The following is a 13,147-nucleotide window of genomic DNA, read 5'->3' on the forward strand; positions in this document are numbered from 1 at the left end:
GAGATTATTGAGTAGCATGCATTCTTTGCTCTCTTTCTTTTATCTCTGTTGTAGCAAGATTTAAGGTTTTAATTCCAACAAGTTTTAGATGTAGTTTAAGCTTGTATGATATGCAGATTTTCTAGTTTTCATTGGCTATTTTTAACAAGCATGAACAGCCATGTATTCTAGTGGAAAAATAAGAGTTCTATTAAATTCTTTTAGAAGTACTAACAAGTATAAGACAGATAAAGAAAAGAAAGAAAAAGGCCAAGGCTTTAAGTAGATCCCGAAGTCAAGACTTTAGGGATTTTGGCACACAAGGTGCTAAAGAAAGTGCCGAGGCATTATATATTAGAAGTATTAAAAGATAACAAGTATTTTACTTTTATCAGTGGCACTGTACTGGACTCTCAGATGTCCTTGGGTTAGGCTCCTATAGTCGTCCCTAGGTTTAGATAACCTAGTGTGCAGGACTCTCAGTAGTCTTTGGGTTGGGCTCCCATAGTCGTCCCTAGGTTTAGATAACCTAGTAAACCCTACTAGATTCAGGACCAGCTATCTCGGGTCTAGTTAGGGATGCGCGCATAGCAAGTACAGTTGCCGGGCCCAAGAAGAAAGTTGATTATTATTTTGAAGTATTATAAGTATAAGTTTTTGGACAAACAAAATAAGTTTCACATAAGAATAAAAGTATAAAAGAATAAGTTTAGAACAAATGAATTAAGTTTCACTTTATTTTAGAATCAGCAAGTTTAGTTCCCTTTTATGCTAGCATGTTATTTAGATTAGCTTACTGTTCTTTGCTATTAGAAGAGCATGAGTAGCTTTACATGTTTAACACTTCAGTATGGTTGTTTATTTACTAGTAGATGAGCATGAGTAGTTTTCCCTTTGAGCATTCAGTTTTAGTTTTCAGTATATTCACATGCATATCGAGATTTTGTGAGTTAGATAGCGCTTACTAAGCATTTTGCTTATAGATTACATTTCCTCTTACTGCAGATAAAGGAAGGCGACAAGGTGGCGCAGATGATGTGTGATGCCAGGACTATGGAAGTCTTGGGACTAAAAAGGAGTTCCTTTAGTCTTCTTTCCCTATTTTTTAGTTTCCGCATTTTAGTCATTGTAAACATTTGAGTTGTATTTTAAGTTCATGTCATTTGAGATTATTCTATTTTAGATTGCATGTAGGATGAGTTCAGTTTAGTAAGTAGATATTTGTGTGTTTGATACTTATTTAACTGCGTGGGTGATTGATAAATGTTCCAGCCGCCTGTGGCTGATGTATACTATGTTTGTATCTCATTTTAAGGTCACTGGTACAGGGAAGATTCTGTCGAAATTTTTCGGTAGAGACTCCTCGTGGTTTCAATCATACCGATTAAGTAGAGTTAGTAGTTAAGTAATGGGCATCCTTAGAGTGTAGTAGTAGTAGTAAGAAGGGTGGTCGTTACACTGCATATCTGGAGATGTTCGTATGCGGTGGGAGAGAGTTAAGAGCAAGAGAGCAGTCAATCAGATGAGCTGGGCTGACTTCGAGACAGAGTTTCACGAAGAATTCTTTCGCCAACGGATCACCAATAAACACTATGAGGAGTTTATAGAATTCAGACAAGGTGACCTGCCAGTAGAAGAAGCAGTAAAGAGATTCAACAGACTAGCTCGTCTCTGCCCAGAGCTAGTAAGTACAGAGAAAGAACGAGTCAGACTGATGCTCCGGATGCCGAGGCCAGAAATAGCACTTAACGTGAGTAGTGGAACTCACCGACCACATACTGGCGAAGAGCTGGTCAGCAGAGCATTAGTCGCTGAGCATTATCTGAACAACATCAAGGCACAACAAATGCAATTCAAGCCAGTCAAGATGGAGGACAAGACAGCAGGGAGTCAGAAACCTCAGGCAAATAAGCATCACTGGAAGGGCAAGGATAACAAGAGGAAACAGTGGAATACAGGAGGAAGCCAAAAGGGAGGTTCTACAGACAAACATGCCAAGTTCCTTCCCTGTCCTAAATGTGGGGGAGTACATCTAGGAGCCTGTCTTTTGGGTATGACTGGATGTTATTCGTGTGATCAAGAAGGACACCTGGCTAAGGCATGTCCTAACAAGCTCAAAGCACCTTAGCAACAAGCAGCACAATACGGGAGCAAGCCTCAGTTACACTACATGCCTGCGACTCTGGACGGACCTCAGCTCAGTCAAGGAAGATTGGAAGCTCCACCAGTTTTAGCCAGTGCAAGAGTATTCTCCCTCACCAAAGAGGAGGCTGCTAGTGCCTCTACGGTCGTAACAGGTCAAGTAGTTATTTTTCAGCATTTAGCCACTGCACTATTTGATACTGGGGCGGCCCATTCTTTTATATCAGCACTCTTTGCCAAAGAATTTTAGATGCCTACAGAGAGCATGAACTCTAAATTTTTAACAACCCTACCTTCTGGGGAAGTCATGGAGTCCAACCAGTGGCTTCGGGCTGTACCAGTCAGAAATTCAGACCGAGAGTTATATGTTGATCTAGTAGTCCTTGCGATGCAAGACTTCGATGTCATTCTGGGTATGGATTTCCTCAGCAAGTACAGTGCTTCGGTGGACTGCCACAGAAGGAAAGTGATTTTCAGCCCAGAAGGTGAACCATCCTTTGAGTTCACAGGAATGTCGAAGAGGAAGACCCAGAAGTTCCTTTCTTCCCTCACAGCTCACCAGATGTTAGCTAAGGGATGTACTGGTTTTCTTGCACACATTGTGAATGCAGAAGAACAAGAAAGACCCAAGCAGGAGGATGTTCGGGTAGTCTGTGAGTATCCAGAGGTATTTCCAGAAGAGCTACCTGGACTACCTCCCAACAGAGAAGTGGAGTTTGAAATTGAGTTGGTTCCTGGTACCGGTCCAATTTCAAAAGCTCCGTACCGAATATCTCCAGCAGAACTGAAAGAGCTACAAGAACAACTCCAAGAGCTGCTTGACAAAGGCTTCATCCGTCCCAGTCATTTACCATGGGGAGCTCCGGTATTGTTCGTCAAGAAGAAAGATGGATCTATGCGAATGTGCATAGATTATAGAGCGCTGAACAAAGTAACAATTAAGAACAAGTACCCTCTTCCCAGAATAGATGATCTATTTGATCAGTTAAAGGGGGCAACAGTGTTCTCTAAGATAGATCTGCGCTCTGGGTACCATCAGTTAAAAGTGAAAGAAAGTGATATACCCAAAACAGCTTTTAGGACCAGATATGGACACTACGAGTTTGTAGTCATGCCTTTTGGAGTGACTAATGCACCTGTGGTCTTCATGGACTTAATGAACAGAGTGTTCAGAGAATACCTTGACAAGTTTGTCATCGTGTTCATCGACGACATTCTGATCTATTCAAGAACCCCAGAGGAGCATGACACGCACTTGAGAATAGTACTGAGGACCCTTCAGCAAAAGCAGCTTTATGCTAAATTCTCAAAGTGCGAGTTCTGGTTAGAGCAGGTGACGTTTCTAGGTCACATCATTTCTAAAGAAGGTATCCAGATGGATCCAGCTAAAATATAAGCGGTCAACAACTGGAGTAGACCCAAGAATGCTAGGGAGATCAGAAGTTTCCTTGGTTTAGCTGGGTAGTACAGGAAATTCGTGGAGGACTTTTCCAGGATAGCTTCTCCACTAACGGCCTTAACCAGGAAGAACAAGAAGTTTGAATGGTTAGACAAATGTGAGCAAAGTTTCCAGGCATTGAAGAAGAGATTGACCAGTGCTCCTATTCTGACTGTTCCAGAGAGTGACAAGAGTTTTGACATCTATAGTGATGCTTCTAAGATGGGCCTCGGAGCTGTTCTCATGCAAGAAGGGAAGGTTATAGCTTATGCTTCCAGACAACTCAAAGACTATGAGAAGAACTACCCCACTCATGATCTTGAGCTGGCAGCTGTGGTCTTTGCACTAAAACTCTGGCGACATTATTTGTATGGAGTCTAGTGCAGAATCTTCACCGACCATCGGAGTTTGAAGTATTTCTTTACTCAGAAAGACTTAAACATGAGACAGCACAGGTGGCTAGAGTTGGTTAAAGATTATGACTGTGAAATCCTCTACCACCCAGGTAAAGCTAACAAAGTGACGGATGTACTAAGTCAAAAGTCTAGTGCAACTCTGATGCACTTGTCATCATTAGCACTGCCACTACAGAAGCAACTGTTAAATTTTGGAGTCGAAATTGTTTATGGGCAACTCTCTGCATTGACCTTAGAGTCAACCTTGCTTGAGGATATACAGAGAAAGCAAAGTGAAGATCCAGATATCCAGAAGATCAAACGAGGGATACAAAAAGAAGAAAATTCAGAGTTTCGAGTATCAGACAGTGGAATCCTTTATCAGGGGAGTCGTCTTTGTGTCCCCAATGATGAGGAATTAAGAAGGAAGATTCTGGAAGAAGCTCATAGCACACCATACTCCATGCATCCTGGTTCCACCAAGATGTATCAAGATTTGAAGCAGAGATTATGGTGGTCTGGACTCAAAAGAGATGTTGCAAAATATGTCAGTACCTGCCTGACATACCAGAGGGTCAAAGCAGAGCACCAGAGACCCGGATGAGTCCTACAGCCTCTTCCAATACCAGAGTGGAAGTGGGAAGAAATTGTAGGACCGTTGCGGCTGGCTAGAAGGGGGGATTGGATAGCCTGTAAAATCAAAAATAAAACAACCCTTCTCGAACTCTTAAACTAACACTTGCATAAAATTAACTTAAACAAGAAAAAGCAAGAAAAGGAAGAGGCACTGGATTTGACTTGGTTACAACCGGGGTGGTTGTTAATCCAAGAAAGATGATCGTATTATCAATCTCCTTCAGGCGGAGAAGCCTCTTACACCAGTGAAAGCACAAAAGACAGAAGCTAAACTAGAACAGAAGTGCACAAGTGTTTGGAATATAAATTTCTGAGTTGATTCAAAGCTTCTGGACCAAGGCTATATTTATAGCCTTGGTCGGGGCGCCTGGAAGGGTTCCGGGCGCCCTGGGGGGGATAAATTTTATCCCCCAACGTTCAGATCGAGTCAAAGCTCGATCTGGTCAAAAACTGACTTCCGGGCACCCTGGCCCTGTCCGGGCGCCCCGGGCTGGTCCGGGCACCCCGGACAGTTCCGGGCGCCCCGGATGCTGAGTCAACTCTGGTTGACTTTCGTCCGGGTCCTCTGCTCCGGATCCGCTGGATTGGGTGATCTCTGCTATCCGGAATAGGGCTCACCCGAACCCAAGTTCCGGTCTTCTCGAGCGGCCTTCCCTCCGGCTTCTCGTCCCTCGGAATCGCTGCGTGTTTCCTTCTCGTCCGCCAGCGTACTCATCCGCAGTCTTCGTCCCTCGGACGCACTGCGTGCCGTCCTTCTCGCTAGCTGTGTCTCTTGCTCCCCGAGCAATCTTCCGCTCTGACTTTCGTCCCTCGAAACCACCGCACGCTTCCTTCTCGTCCGCCGGTGTACTCTTCCGAAGAATCTCGTCCCTCGGACTGCCGTCCTTCTCGCTAGCCACGTCTTCCGCTCGACTACCTGTGCTCCTAAGCTCCTGCACACTTAGACACAAGGTTAGAAATACACAGGACCTAACTTAACTTGTTGATCACACCAAAACGACCTTGGGATTCCAACAGAAATATCCATGGACTTCATAACATGCCTTCCAAGAACTACTAATGGATATGATGCGATATGGGTGATAGTGGATAGATTGACCAAGTCTGCCCATTTTCTAGCCATCAAGGTGTCCCACTCTATAGAGCAGTTGGCACAGCTATATGTTAAGGAAGTGATCATACTTCATGGAGTTCTGAAGTCGATTGTTTCCGATAGGGATGGGCACTTCACCTCTCATTTTTGGGAGTGTGTTCAAAATGCATTAGGCACCAAACTCAAGTTCAGCACAACCTTCCATCCCCAGACTGATGGATAAACAGAACGAGTAAATCAGATTTTAGAAGACATGCTCAGGGCTTGTGCATTAAATTTTAAAGGTAGTTGGTGCAAGTATCTGTACTTAGCTGAATTCACCTACAACAATAGCTACCAGGCTACTATCAAGATGGCACCGTATGAAGCACTGTATGGTCGAAAGTGTAGATCACCTATATGCTGGTTGGAGGCTGGAGAAAGAAAAGAGATGGAATCAGAACTGGGCAGGCAAACCGAGATGATAGATGAGACCACTCAGGCTATCCAGAAGATCAGACAGAGAATTGAGACTGCCTAGAGCAGACAGAAGAGTTATGCTGACACACGCCGTAGGCCACTTGAATTTCAAGTAGGGGATTCAGTCTTTCTCAAAGTTGCTCCAATGAAGGGAGTGATGAGATTTGGCAAAAAGGGCAAGTTAAGTCCCCGCTATGTAGGACCCTATCTGATCACAGAGAGGATTGGGAAAGTAGCTTACAAGCTGGACTTACCTCAAGACATGTCAGCAATACATAATGTATTTCATGTCTCCATGCTAAAGAAGTGTCTCCACAACCCTAGCCAAGTGATTTAGCCTCAGTCAGTGCAGATCCAGGAGGATCTTAGCTATGAGAGCAGACCTACACAGATAGTGGATAGAGAAGTTAAGAGACTAAGGAACAAAGAAGTACCACTAGTGAATGTCATCTGGTAGAATCAGAAGCATGAGGAAGTCACTTGGGAGCGTAAGGACAACATGAGACAGAAATATCCAGAATTATTCTAAGTTCGAAGATGAACTTTTTATAAGGTATGGGGAATTGTAACAACCTAAATTTCCTCATTACAAGTCTTAATAGTGCTTTAAAAAAATAATTAGAAATGCTTTAGAAATATTCTAGAGATTTTTAGAGTATTTTTATGCAATTTTTGGAGTTCATTTGGTATTTTTACCAAAAGAAAGAAATTTCAAAAAAAATAAAGAGGTTCAGCTGAGGTTCGAACCCGCGACCTCCGACCCGGTCCAAGACTTAAGTGATCCGCGATAGCCAAGCGTTCAACAGGTGTTTCGTAAACAAATAAAAGCCAGAAATAATTTAAGCTGTGGTGGTTAACGGAATACCTAGTTATAAAGAGAGAACTTAGGTTTTACCCGTGACCGAAAACCTCTTCCCCATCTCTTTCTCGTGTGCGACGGCAACTCGGGCGGAAACGAAGGAAGCTAGGGTTTTTTTTTTTGTCTCCGGCGGCCGACGAGGGGCTAAATCCGAGAGTTCTTCACCTCCTCACGATCCTTTTGTCGAGGAGAGTTCGTGGGCAAGAGGAAGAGTCGAAGTTCAAGCTATCCGAAACCCTAGTAGGCCTTTTCATTCGGTTGTGGGTTCAGGAGCAAGGTAAGTGCTCTCACCTGCAGTAAGAGTAGTTCTGAGATTGTTTTTTTTTTTCTTTTCCTTGCTGTTGCAAAGGTTAGGGTAGCCATGGAACCCTAGTTTTCAGTTTTATAGCTTTGGCATTTCGGCTTAAATCTTGTTGTGTGACTCAAGCCTGAGATTTTAGGCCTTATGTGCAATTCGAATCTTTCTTTTATGCTGTGAAAGGACACGAGTAGTTTTCCTTTGAGTTTGTTGTGTAATCCGGTCATTCTTGGCTATTAGGCAATGAACATGAGATAGTATAAATTGGTTGTTTAAGCATGTAGGTTTGGTCTTGTAGATTAATGCAGAATGGATATGCTTTGATCTCCTTGTCGTGGCATTGAGTATGAAGAATTGACATTTTTTTTAGTTCTCAGTAGCAAATCTTCCACTAGTTATATTGTGTATAACAACTAGATACATATGATGAGCATACTGTGTTTTTTTTAAGCCTTAGCCTTAGTTTTAGTTTCTTTTTACAGTATAGAATTCAACATTCTGCAGTTTTGTTTGTTTTTGTGTGGAATTATTGAGCAAGAATAGGCCCTTTCGAAGCTACTGTGCTGGTTAGATTTGGGTCAAGAAAGGGATACTGATAGCTTCTTTAGCTTGCTGTGAAATTTCTTTTAGTTTGTGTTATAGAAAGGTGCATGAAGAGTCCCTTTGGAGATGCTATACAGTTTAGCTTACTGTTTAATTACCGAGGCAATCTTTTATTAGAAGTATACAAAAGTAACAAGTATTTTATTTGAAAGGCTAGTACTCGACTTCCGAGGTTGTCGTTAAACAAATACAGGTGACCGTTTCTGAGGTCTCGGCCCTGGTAAGACCGAGGTCTTTACCCTCATAGGACTGGTGGCTCGCTACCTCAGTTTCTATTAGGGAGCGCGCAATGGTACTACGCCTGGGCCCAAGAAAGAATTGATTATTATTTTGAAGTATAAAGCTATTATTATATGAACCTCTAAAAGCAAGTTTTATAGAAGTTAAAGTTTCTACAAGTTCAGTTCTTTTTGGTGCTATGAGGTGGCACGTACATCCCTTAATCTAAGTACATAGTGTTAGTTTTCTTTGCTATTTAATAAACATGATCAACCCTGTTTAATAGCATTGCAAATTTAGTTTCTTCGTTATTTTATAAGCATGAGCAGCTTTATATGTTTTTGCATTCAGTTTTGTTATATGCATATGCACATCGAGTTTTTGTAAGTTAGATAGCGCTTACTAAGCATTTTTGCTTATAGTTGCATTTTCCTCTTACTGCAGATAAAGGAAAGGAAAAGCTATAGCAAAGGAAGGTGACACGGAGGTGCGGATGGATGTGTGATGCCTGGACTATAGAAGCCTTGGGACTCAGTTTAGAAATTTATTAAGATTACTTTGTATTTAGACTATTGAAATTGTTTATTCATGTTGATGATTTTATTATCAGAGTGACTTTATGTTTAGAACTTTCCCTTTAAATTGCCATGCACATTTGTTTATTTTTCTGAATTGTATCATTGTTGCATGCTTGTGTAGATCGACATGTATTTAGTGGTGAACATATATTTGAGTAGTATGTGTAGATTAGTTATTTATGTTTAGAGAGTTTCATGTATTGATATTTATATATGAACAACTCTAATTAAGTATAGTTAGTAGACCAGTAGCGCTTCATCCTCACAGACTAGTAGAGAGTAGGGTGGGGTGTTACAAAAACAACTTAAATTTCATATTAATTGATTAATGAAAGCACTAGTTATAATTTAATATTTTTTATTTACTTCATCTTTAAGTTATGATTAGATTTAACTTAATTAACTTAGGATTAACTAAGTTTAAAGTCAATATTAATTCTGAGTTAAATTTATTAAAGTTATTAAACAAAATTAAGTAAAGTTAAGGTTCAATTTGAGTCAATCTTTAATTAAGATAAATTATGATTTAACTAAAGTAAAATTAAGATTTTGATTAATGTTGAAATTAAGGTTGATTAAGTTAAATAAAGGTTAAGTTTAATTAACTTTTTAATGTACAGTCGAGTTTGATTTAAGTGAATTAGAGTAAAGTTTGGTTTTAATTAAGGTACAAATCAAGTTGATTTAAATCTTTAGTCAAATTAAGTTTTCAATTAATTTTGAACTAAGTTCTTAATTAAAGTTAGTTTAAAGTTAAGCTTCTAAGTTTTTTTTAAAATATTTTTTAAAAGATTAATTTAAAAGATTTTTAAAATGATTTTAAAAATATTTTTTAACATAATTTTTAAAATAATTTTTAAAATAATTTTTAAATTATTTTTTAACATAATTTTTAAAAGGATTTTTAAAATGTTTTTTAAAGGATTTTTAAAATAATTTTTTTAAAAATATTTTTTTTAGGATTTTAAAAATAAATTTTAAAAGATTTTTAAAATAATTCTTAAAAAAACTTATAAAGGTTTTAAAAATAATTTTTAAAAGAATTTTTAAAATAATTTCTTAAAGGATTTTTCAATTAACTTTTAAAAGGATTTTTAAAATAATTAAAATAATTTTTAGAAAGATTTTAAAAATAATGTTTAAAACAAATTTTTAAAAGAATTTTTAAAAAAATTAATAGATTTTTAAAAGAATTTTAAAAATATTTTTAAAGGAATTTTAAATGGATTTTTAAAATAATTTATATGTAATATGTTAATTAACATATGTTTAATTTAATTTTGATTTTAGGATTTAATTAAATTAATATTTGTATTTATTTTATTTTAATTTGATTTAATTTTAATTTAATCCTTATTTATCTCACTCAGACTAAGTTTTAAGACAAAATGATCCTATGATGAGTTAAGTTAAATTACAGGGTTTGGTTTAACTTGTGTTAGATTTAAGTTTTAGCTTTGGGTTCAACAAACATGCATTCTTTGGATAAACTTCTAAGCTGTGGTGAGTCACCTAGGCTTCATTAGAGTAACCATGCCTTTAAAATTTTTCAAATAGTTATATCCACTGAACTTAATAACAAAACATTGGTCTAACCAGTTAGGATTGGTAAGGGGTAGCTTCAGCTAGTTTGACTAAGTCAAATGCACTAGGTCGAAGTCATATCTTCCTAGACATGCATACACAAAGCTTCCCTAACCTACTATCATCCAAATCATCTCCGGTACTATTTATCATGTTAAACTTTTTTCCCTTGGAGATTTAATCCTAATTACCTTGCCTGGTAACCTATTATTTTGAAGGTGTCAATTAATTTGGAGTCTCCCCTTGAATTATTGAACTTTTAGTTTTAGGTTTTATGTGAATTTGGTTTGGTTCTACTTGTTTGGTTAGACAAGTTTTAGGAACCCTTTCTTTAATTTATTAAGTTTAATTTAAGTAAGTTTTAGTTAAGGTTGAATTTAGGTTTTTAATTTTGAATTAATTAAATTGGTTAAATTGTCCTTAAGGAGTATACTTAATATTTAAATTTTCTTTTAATTTTATTAAGTAAATTGGATTATCTTTTTAATGCTTAAGTTTTTATTAGTTTTTAATTTTAAATTGGTTAAATTGTTTGAATCATATTTCTTTAAAGGTTTATCTTTAATGTTTAACTTTTTATTAATTATTAATTTTGAATTTGCTAAATTTGATTTTGATTTTATCCTTATATTTTCTTTATCTTTTAAATTTATATTATTAGTTGAATTTATTAGATTAGTTTTATCTATATTCTTATCTTTAAGATTTAATTTTTTATTAATTAAATTATCTTAGTTTTGGATAGAATTTTCTAGATTAATATTATCTAGATTGTCAAATATTTTATTAAGGTATTTATTGATTTTATCTAAATCTATTCTCTAATTTTTAAATTTTAAATTCAAATTTATTTTAATGTTTGAATTAATTATTTCTGATTTTTTATTTAATTTTAAATTTCCTGAATTAATTAATTTATTTGAACTGATTTGGTCAATGTTCTGTCTGACCAAGTCAAGGTTGATGCCGATTTAATTAAAGTCTTGATTGACTTGATCAGAATCTAAATTATTTTGTAGTTCTAAATTTGAATAATATAAATCTAGATTATCATGCACTATACATGGGATAATTTCATATTTATCTAAATTATTATGCAGATGATTTAAACTACTACTAAGAAGCAATTTCCAAGACTTTATCTTAGGATAAGTAGTGTGGGAGATAAAGAAATAAGGGAGTTTCACCATTTTCAAAAATAATAATAATAAAACAAAAAGAATATTATGACAAATTTTGTCAAATGGGTTATTTCACAAATTCTAACTAATAATGAAAAAATAAAAGTAAATTTTAAAAAAAAATTGGAGGAAAAAAATGAAAGGTGTAAAAATAATTTTTAATCAAAAATGATATATAATTTTTTCTTTTTAAAAAGGAACCCCTTTGCCTGATTGGTGGTTGCACCAATTCAGAGCGGTACCTGCTCTGATACCACTTGTAGGATTGGAAAGATGCTAGAGGGGGGGGGGGGTGAATAGTGATCATCAAAAATTGAGAGTGAATCGAAGTACTCAACGGAAGAAAAGAAAACAATGCTAACTGTTGGATCGAGATGCGCTAGAGGGGGGGTGAATAGCGCTCGCGGCTATTTCGTTCGTTTCGGAATCGTAAAAGCAGTCGAGTAAATAAACGCAGCGGAATAAAAACAAACACACAAACACAAGGGATTTACTTCGTTCGGAGCCTGTAGCGACCCCTACTCGAAGGCCTGCGATCCTTGATCGCTTTCCGTGGGCAACAACTATAAGCATGAAATCATTACAAATTAAGTACAATTATAAACTAAATTAAACTTTATACCGACAACAATAAAGTTGAAACTGAAGCTCCGGGTCGTCGGGATGTCGTTGCAGCACTTCGGGATCGTTTTGTTGGAAGTACGTTGAAGAAGAGAAGCTTTTAATTTGTTTATCCAAGGTGCTGCTCGAAACCCCCTTTTAAACATTGCTCAAGGTGCCTTAAAGCCCATCCAAGGCGCCTTAAACTAGCCGAGTCAACCGCGTGGATCACATCGAGCCAGGTCGCACCTTATCTGCTTCAAGGCGCCTTATGCCTCATTCAAGGCGCCTCTAGAGTGCTTCGCAGCCAGCTCCCCGCTTTGCACCCGAGGCGCCTCCAAGCCCCATGGAGGCGCCTCGGACACTGTTCATCCGAGGTGTACTTTGTGTTTTTGGTACCAGCAAACATGTTAGTCCCAAAATACCTACAACACAAAGTTAGTACACAATAATAGTATGAATATGAAAGTTTGACAGTCTCCGGACTGTCCGGGTCTGACTTCGGATTTCCGACCGGAAACCCTAGGTCGACCCGACGCCTACTCCCCTCAGGAGAACGTGTCCTCACCTACTCCCCTCAGGAGAGATTACCTGATGCCAGTCCGGTCCTCCAGACCGACTGGACTTTCCGCCTAGGGTTACCACCCCCTAGGGTTTTTCTCCACCTAGGGTTACCACCCCCTAGGACCTAAGGTTACCCCCCCTTAGGATTTTCCTCCACCTAGGGTTACCATCCCCTAGGACCTAAGGTTGCCACCCCTTAGGGTTTTCTGCCACCTAGGGTTACCACCCCCTACGACCTAAGGTTGCCGCCCCTTAGGGTTTTCCGCCACTTAGGGTTACCACCCCCTAGGACCTAAGATTACCCCCCCCCCCCTTAGGATTTTTCCTTCACCTAGGGTTACCACCCGTTAGGACCTAAGGTTACCCCCTCTTAGGTTTTCACCTTGCCTAACCGCAGCTAGGACTTTTGCCTAAGCATCACTTAAGACTTTCCTATAAGCTCCCTGAACCTTGTTAGATAACACCACAGCTTAACTTTGAACCCTTTGCCATAATCAAAACTCAGGTTCGATTATTTGG

The sequence above is a fragment of the Zingiber officinale genome, chromosome 3A (genome assembly GCF_018446385.1).
Source record: "Zingiber officinale cultivar Zhangliang chromosome 3A, Zo_v1.1, whole genome shotgun sequence".
Lineage (NCBI taxonomy): Eukaryota > Viridiplantae > Streptophyta > Magnoliopsida > Zingiberales > Zingiberaceae > Zingiber > Zingiber officinale.